Source organism: Cyprinus carpio, unplaced genomic scaffold (assembly GCF_018340385.1).
Source record: "Cyprinus carpio isolate SPL01 unplaced genomic scaffold, ASM1834038v1 S000006532, whole genome shotgun sequence".
Taxonomy (NCBI): domain Eukaryota; kingdom Metazoa; phylum Chordata; class Actinopteri; order Cypriniformes; family Cyprinidae; genus Cyprinus; species Cyprinus carpio.
In genome coordinates, this window is record NW_024879197.1 from 357861 (window position 1) to 365852 (window position 7992).

At 33.2% G+C, this 7992-nt stretch overlaps 1 pseudogene; it reads right to left on the minus strand.

The window, feature by feature from the left end:
• Positions 1-3639: 3639 nt before the first annotated feature.
• Positions 3640-7211, minus strand: LOC122143928 (annotated as a pseudogene).
• Between the last annotated feature and the right edge of the window lie 781 nt (positions 7212-7992).

A 7992-nucleotide genomic window follows, 5' to 3' on the forward strand; every position in this document is an offset into this window, starting at 1 on the left:
CTTAATTAAAAATAAAAAAATATATTAAATGACCACTAGTATATGGCTGCAGAGAAATACTTTTCCACTCACTAATATATATATTTTTGTATTCAATTATATTTAGACATTCTGAATGACAGTAATAAAAGTACATTTTATACGATGTAATATATTTATTGCATCTGTAAGATGTCTGCTAAAGATCTGGGAATCATCTGCTGTGTACTCTGATAAACGTCTCAGAAGCAGTTTTACATGCATTCTAATAAATGTCTATTTGACATCTGACGGAAAACATCTTAGAGATGTACTGCAGATGAACAAGCACTCTTAAAAATGCATCTTGCATATGTAAATGCAGACAATAAATAGATGTATCCGAGATGCACATGTGCGATTAGGGTGAGTGCTTTACTGTCAGGTGCTGGTGCCACCTTCTTTAGAACTTAATGGCACTGGTGCTGGTGTCCTCAAATGTTAGTCTTAGTTAGACCTAAAGTGGTTCTCGAAGTCAGAAAAGTCATAACAGTGTTAGAAGAATGTAGTCTGTGGTATATTTTCACTGCAAAACAATAAGAAATACCGCAAATATCACCGCAAATTTTGAGAAGAGCTGCAGCAAAATCAGTCATTTTAGGCCGCAAAAACCAGAAAAAAAGTTCAGCGAAACTTTTTATATATATATTTGGTGAAAATACTAAAGACTTCTGCGCAGTACTGTGTATGTGTGTATCAGTGTTGGGGAAAGTTACTTTTAAAAGTAATGCCTTACAATATTGCGTTACTCCCTAAAAAAGTAACTAAATACGTTACTTAGTTACTTTTTATGGAAAGTAATGTGTTACATTACTTTTGCGTTACTTTCACATTACTTTTTAAATATGAGCAGGGCTTGATTGTTTTTAATATAAGAAGTTCTATTTATAGCAAATGTAAAAGCCCTTTCACACCAAAAAGTGTAATGAATAAACCACAGGCTGAAGGAAAAGTAAATTCACGTCTGTACAGTAGAACACAGGAGAAGAAGGTTCAACACTCTTCAGCAATAAAAAAAAAAAAAACAATGAAGCACAATTGTTAGTTTATCTAAAATTCATTTTTGATTATTAGTATGGTTGAACTGGATCATTAAAGGTCAGCAGCAAAGACACTGTTAATAAAATGGGAATAGATACATTTGTGTTATTTAATATATTTAGTTATTGCAGGTTTGCGTCATATTCTGAGTTTGCATTTCACTGTTTTGATTAATTTTGATGAATACTAAATCTGTTTTGTTTTTTGTTTTTTTTGTGAGTGGGATGAATTTAATGCACATTCACATTTAGTCTAGAACTACAGTAACATCATGTTCACACAGCGCACACAACGCCTCCATACTTCCGATTTCTCCCAATATGGGAACAGGAGGCTTGTCAGTCAAAAAATGGGAATACAAAATAACTGGCGTTACTTTTTTGAAAAAGTAACTCAGATATTTTCTTGTAAATTAAAAAGTAATGCGTTACTTTACTAGTTACTTGAAAAAAGTAATCTGATTACGTAACTCGCGTTACTTGTAATGCATTACCCCCAACACTGGTGTGTATATATATATATATATATACATATATATATATATATATATAAAATAATCAAACAATTTAACAAATGCTTATGAATAAAATGATTAATTAAAAAAATACTGTTATTAAACAATTGTTTTCTTTTTATTATATTATTTAAGAAAAAAAAAAAAACCTTGCTTGTACTGCGTTAAGCTAACTGAGACTTGTCACAGCACTTGTATATCATTGCTCTTTTGTTGATTTTGATTGCTTCCATTGTCCTCATTTGTAAGTGGCGTGGATAAAAGCGTCTGCTAAATGACTAAATGTAAATGTAAGCAGGCATATTCAGATGCAACTTAAGTATACACACGTCCGGATCTTGCGAAGATTAGTACTCAACGCAGGTAATTCTCACCTACTCTTTTATGAATACTAAGGATTCTGTCATACATAATCTTTGCCTACTGCTTTTTGCCTACTATTAGGGAAATATGCGGTTTTGGGCGCAGCCATCGATTGATTCAGTTCTTTGTTTTTGTATGTGTGAGTGACTACATTTTTTTGTTTTTGTGAGTTTTTTTTAGACAATAAATAACTAAATAATGCTCCGTTGTAGGCAATGCTTTGCTTTTCGGTATGTGTCTATATGTGTGTGTGTGTGTGTGTGAGTGTTTGCCACATTGAGAATGTTGTATAGGCTCACCCCTTCATGTATGTGTATTTACGAACTCAAACTCCTTAAAAGTGAGCACCCATAAGAAATTAATGGGAATTACTGTAATTCAGGGTCAACCACCTTCTTGATTATGGTGTGTCTCCCCTGCCAGGTAATTGTATTATATATATATATATATATATATATATATATATATATATATATTATATATATACAGTACAGGTCAAAAGTTTGGAAAACATTACTATTTTTAATGTTTTTTGAAAGAAGTTTCTTCTGCTCATCAAGCCTGCATTTATTTGATCAAAAATACAGAAAAAAAATGTCATTTTGTGATATATTACAATTTAAAATAATTGTTTTTAAATTTTATTATACTTTAAATTATCATTTATTTCTGTGATGCAAAGCTGAATTTTTAGGATCATTATCACATGATCCTTTAGAAATCATTCTAAAATGATGATTCATTATCAAAGTTGGAAACAGTTCTGCTGCTTAATATTTTTTCAGAACATGTAATACTTTTTTAGGATACTTTGATGAATAAAAAGTAAAAAAAAAAAAAAAAAGAAGCTATGTTTTTAAAAATATAAATATTTTGTAATAACAATATACACAACTGGTCAGTAAATTGGGGTCAGTAATTTTTTTCTTTCTTTTTTTTTTTAAATAAAATCAATACTTTTATTCAGCAAGGATGTGTTAAATTGATAAAAAGTGATAGTAAAGAAAATATATTATTAGAATATATATTATTAGAATTTTTTGAATAAATGCAGTTCTTTTTAACCTTTTATTCATCAAATATATTAGACAGCAGAACTGTTTCCAACACTCATAATAAATCAGAATATTAGAACTGCTAGCTTATGGAGCACTTGACAGCTTGCAAAAAAATGTAGAGGCTAACTCTTTGAGACATTTGATCTCCTCTGTCTGGCTTTTTTAAAATCATATTGTTTTTATTTATTTTACATGTCAGTGTAATTAATATTATGTTAATTATTGTTTCAGTCTAACTGTAGATTCACATGTGGGTGTAGTTGACAAGAAATTTCAAGCACTGACAGTTCATGTTTTATACATTTTAGAACATCAAATTAATTATTTTTATCCATGAAAATTTTACTATATATCAACATGTAATAATAAAGTCATTTAAATCAAACAAACAACCAATAAAGAATCTACACACAAAAAAATTTTTATAGATCACATATCTTTTAAAAAAAAAAATATATAACATATAAAAAAAAAAAAAAAAAAACAAAACACCCGTAACTTGATGCTAAAATAGCAAATATCTCCACTGCTACAGTGAATTTTCCAGGAGAACTTAGATAGGCTGGGATAAATGTGATCCATACAGCACAGAATATGAGCATACTGAATGTGATGAATTTGGCTTCATTGAAGTTATCAGGCAGCTTACGAGCCAGGAAAGCCAGAATAAAGCACAAGACAGCCAGTAGGCCAATATAACCCAGCACAGCCCAGAAACCAACAGCTGAACCTGGATTACACTCAAGAATAATTTTGCTTTCGTAATTACTCATGTTTTTGTAGGAAAATGGGGGTGATATTAATAACCAAATCACACAAATAAGCACTTGTATAAATGTAAAAGCAAAAACACTGAGTCTCTGTTGAGGAGGCCCAAACCATTTCATGACATTACTTCCTGGAAGTGTAGCCCTGAAGGCCATTAACACAACAATTGTTTTCCCCAGAACACAGGAGATACAGAGGACAAAAGTGATCCCAAATGCTGTGTGACGCAACATACAGGACCACTCAGTGGGCTGACCAATAAAAGTAAGAGAACAGAGAAAACACAAAGTGAGTGAGAAGAGCAGCAAGAAGCTCAGCTCTGAGTTGTTGGCTCTTACTATTGGGGTATGTCTGTGGTAGAAGAAAATCAACCCAACTGTGACTGTGAGACATCCACCACACAAAGAGAATGTCACTAGTACATTACCCATTACTTCTTTAAATGTCAGGAATTCAGTGTTTTTAAGTTCACATCGTGTTCTGTTTCCATTTGATTTGTACTCAAGTGGGCATGGGACACATGTTACTGCATCTGAAAGCACAGACAATTTAATAAGAGGAAACAACATTATTTTAAGACAATGCCATACAGTCAACCCAAAACCACACAGATTTTGGGCTGACCAGACAGAAACATGATGAGTGTCACTGTTAACTCTTTCCCCACCAGCATTTTTTTTATATAAAAGTTGCCAACCACTGCCAGCATTTTTGATGATTTTCACTAAAATTTGATGGCCTACAGTATATTTTGCTATATTTGAATATGCAATACACCAAAATAAGGATCAAAGCCTCTACTAAAAAAAAAAAAAAAAAAAAAAAACATCTGTTTTATTCTAGCTTAAAGCATTCTTTTTTATCAACACTTGAATATAGGTAGGTTTCATAAAAATTTAGAATTTTGAGCAAAAAGGTGAGCATATATATATATATATAATTTATTTAATATATATATATATATATATATATATAGTATATATAAAAAAAACTACATCTGGATAATATTTTAGTACGAATATCACAAGCATAAATCCAGTAAATCACTTCTATCAACACCTCCAAAGCTTGCACATCCATATAGCACTTCCTGGATCATCATTTTACTCCATAACATTATGCAGTTTTCATTTATATGCTGTCTATTGCTGATGATGCATTATTTATCATATGCATCTGTTTACATAAGAGATCGCTAGTTTTTCTGTCCTGTTCATATGTGTTTTTGTTCGGTAGGTTTTGTACTCGTTCAGAAGACCTGTAATAGCGCCGCTGAGTGTATAACAGTGAAAACACAAAAAGCCGCAAAAACTCATCAATGGCGGGGAAGCGTTGTCTTCTAAATGACGAGATAACTCGTCATTGGTGGGGAAAGAATTAATAAGAGAGGATTGTTCATCTTACTTGTGGTGTTGCTGAACTCTCCATCCGCACAGTCAATGCACTCAAAGCAACAAATGGGTTTTCCTTTCAGAAAGGCTCTGCGAGTGCCTGCAAGGCAGGTCTTGCTGCATACAGACCAGGGGACCTAAAATACACACAAAGCAAAAATATACATAAACAGTCTGAGAAGAACTAGTGTGCACAAAACTCTTAAGCAAAAAGCTTGCTATATTTATGTATGCATGTATTTATTTATTTATTTATATACATACATACATACATACTGTAGCTACATACATACATTTTTCTGGTTTCCTGCCCAGATTGGATCAATGTTATCTTTCATTTGAATTTGTTGTCCTTCTGGCCTGGATGCATCATATAAGCCAATTGATTCAAATGTTATTATTCCTTCATAGTTTATCTGCCAATTAACCAGAGTGTAACGCGCAACAGGGTCACCACTCTCATCAAAGTAAACATTTTCTCCATTTTTGGTTGTAAAGTTCACTTGGGTTAGATAATGCAGCACCTATACAGAATGGTGATATAATAATACCCATGGTCTTTGAAAATCAGTTTTAAATTACAGAAATATTACAGAGCAGAATTTTAAAAGAACACACCTGCCAAGGCTGTATGTCCCCTTTCTCTGCACATGTCTTGTTGAGGAATGGCCCCTTCCCTTTGTCACAAGTCAGCAGTCCTTCTATAGCATGGGCGACAGCATACACTGCCTTGTAAACATTGTTTAGCAGACTAGCATCAGACACATCTGTGAAACGTATATTTGTGTTTGCTAGAGATTCCTCTCCATTGCATATCTTGGAGGAATTGCGTGTGTTTGGATTTAATATGCAGTTAAACACACTTTCCCACAGCTCAACCAGTCCTGTGTTACCAGGTCTCGAGGAGGGATGGCTACTTGCAATAAATTCCTTCAATCCAGGAATATATGCATTCGGCACAGCAAAGCCTATTGCTCCCCCTACCACAGCATAATTCATTGGGGTCGCTACATATCTGTATGTGATCCAACCTTCACTTCCAACCCACTGATAACCAGTTAACATTTTGGTAGAAAAGCTCTTTTAGAGAATGTCCAAATCATTGCCATCTGCAAAAGCCACTATGACTTTAGAAGTTGATTTTTTAATAATGTCTATGACTTCCAAAAACTTCTCTCTAGGATCGGTTCTGTAAATGGCCACAGAGTATTCGACACAGATGCCCTCTTTCTCGGCTGCTTCTAGAAAAGTGGCCATTCCATTGTTACCATAGTCCCCCCTGCTTCTCACAGCCCCAACCCAGGTCCAGCCAAAATACTTGACCAGTTTAGCTAGAGCTCTGCTCTGGTAATAATCACTGGGTATAGTCCTGAAGAAGGATGGATACTGTTTCTATTACTGAGGACATGCACAAGTTGCTGAATGACTTAGCTGGAAAAAAAAAAAAAAAGAAAAAGTTAATAATTGAAATTTTAAGTTTCCATTAAACCTCTGGAAGGATTGATGTCTGACACTAGAAAAGTAGAACACAAACTGTGGTTTTTATGCTTTTTTAAGACAGTAATGTTTATGGTGTTTCAACATGGATAAACATTAACATAATTGTATCCTGGAGACTAAGAACAACAATTACATTATTATAAAACAATAATAAATAAACACTAATTTAAACACACAAACACAGTAAATCGTTACTAGTTCAAGAAATGTCAATCATCACTGCATCCAACTGATTTTGCTATGCTTTATTTAGAAAAATAAAAATAAACATTAACATTTGACTTACCACAGGGATTTTAAATGGACCCATTGTCCTTGCAATGTCTATGGTGGATGTTGATGTAGTTTCTCCAATCACAGCTTGCACACTATAGGGACTTACACAGCTATCCTCTGCTTCCATTTGCCCATTGATCAGAGCAAGCGATGCTCCAACAGAAAGAGGGATGCTTGGACAAGAGCCATAGACACGGTAACCAAGCACAAAGCCAGGAAGTATATCTGTGCTGTTGTTTATTTCCTCAATGGCAAAAATCATTGTCATTGCGTACTGTAACTCTCCAGGATCAAGTCTGAAAAGGGACGATTATATATATTCCACCATATATATGGTATATATGGTGGAATATATAGTTTTATTACAGTGAAGTCATTCATCACATTAGTTGTTATTCTGTCATTATATTAAATTGCAATCTTTGTAACTAAGCATTTAAGCATTTCTTATTAGGTAATATAAAATGAGTGTATTGTCACTATCTTACCCATTACACCGGATGTTTCCTGGATTGGTCGTGAGCGTTGGATTTACCACCAACTGGATTTGGTGGAATGAAAAAATGCCTCCAATAGAGACATCACCTTCTTTTGAGAAATGAAGGAGTTCATCTGTCCCATAAGCTTTACATTTTAGTTGTGCAGCACTCACAATGCAATAAACAACAAAAATAATGCAAGCAACAAAAAAAATCACCATTAAATAAATGCCTTGCTGAAGTAAAAGTTGTGAGGCTGTGTTTGACGATATGATGATATGATGTATAACCAAGTGTGCAACATTTGGCTTCATATAATGCATGTTTACCATCCCTGGCCAATAATAAAAGCAATTAAGATGACTGACAGAAAAAGAGATCAATAAACTTTGTTCTTCATGTGTCCAATCCCAAACCTCCTTATCCATCATTACAAAAACACAGAGAAATAAAATAAATATGCAGCTTAATATATATATATATAATATATATATATATATATATATATATATATATATATATATATATAACTAAATGCGTTAACAGCTGCCTTATTTGTAAAGGACGAATATAGCTGCATTCTT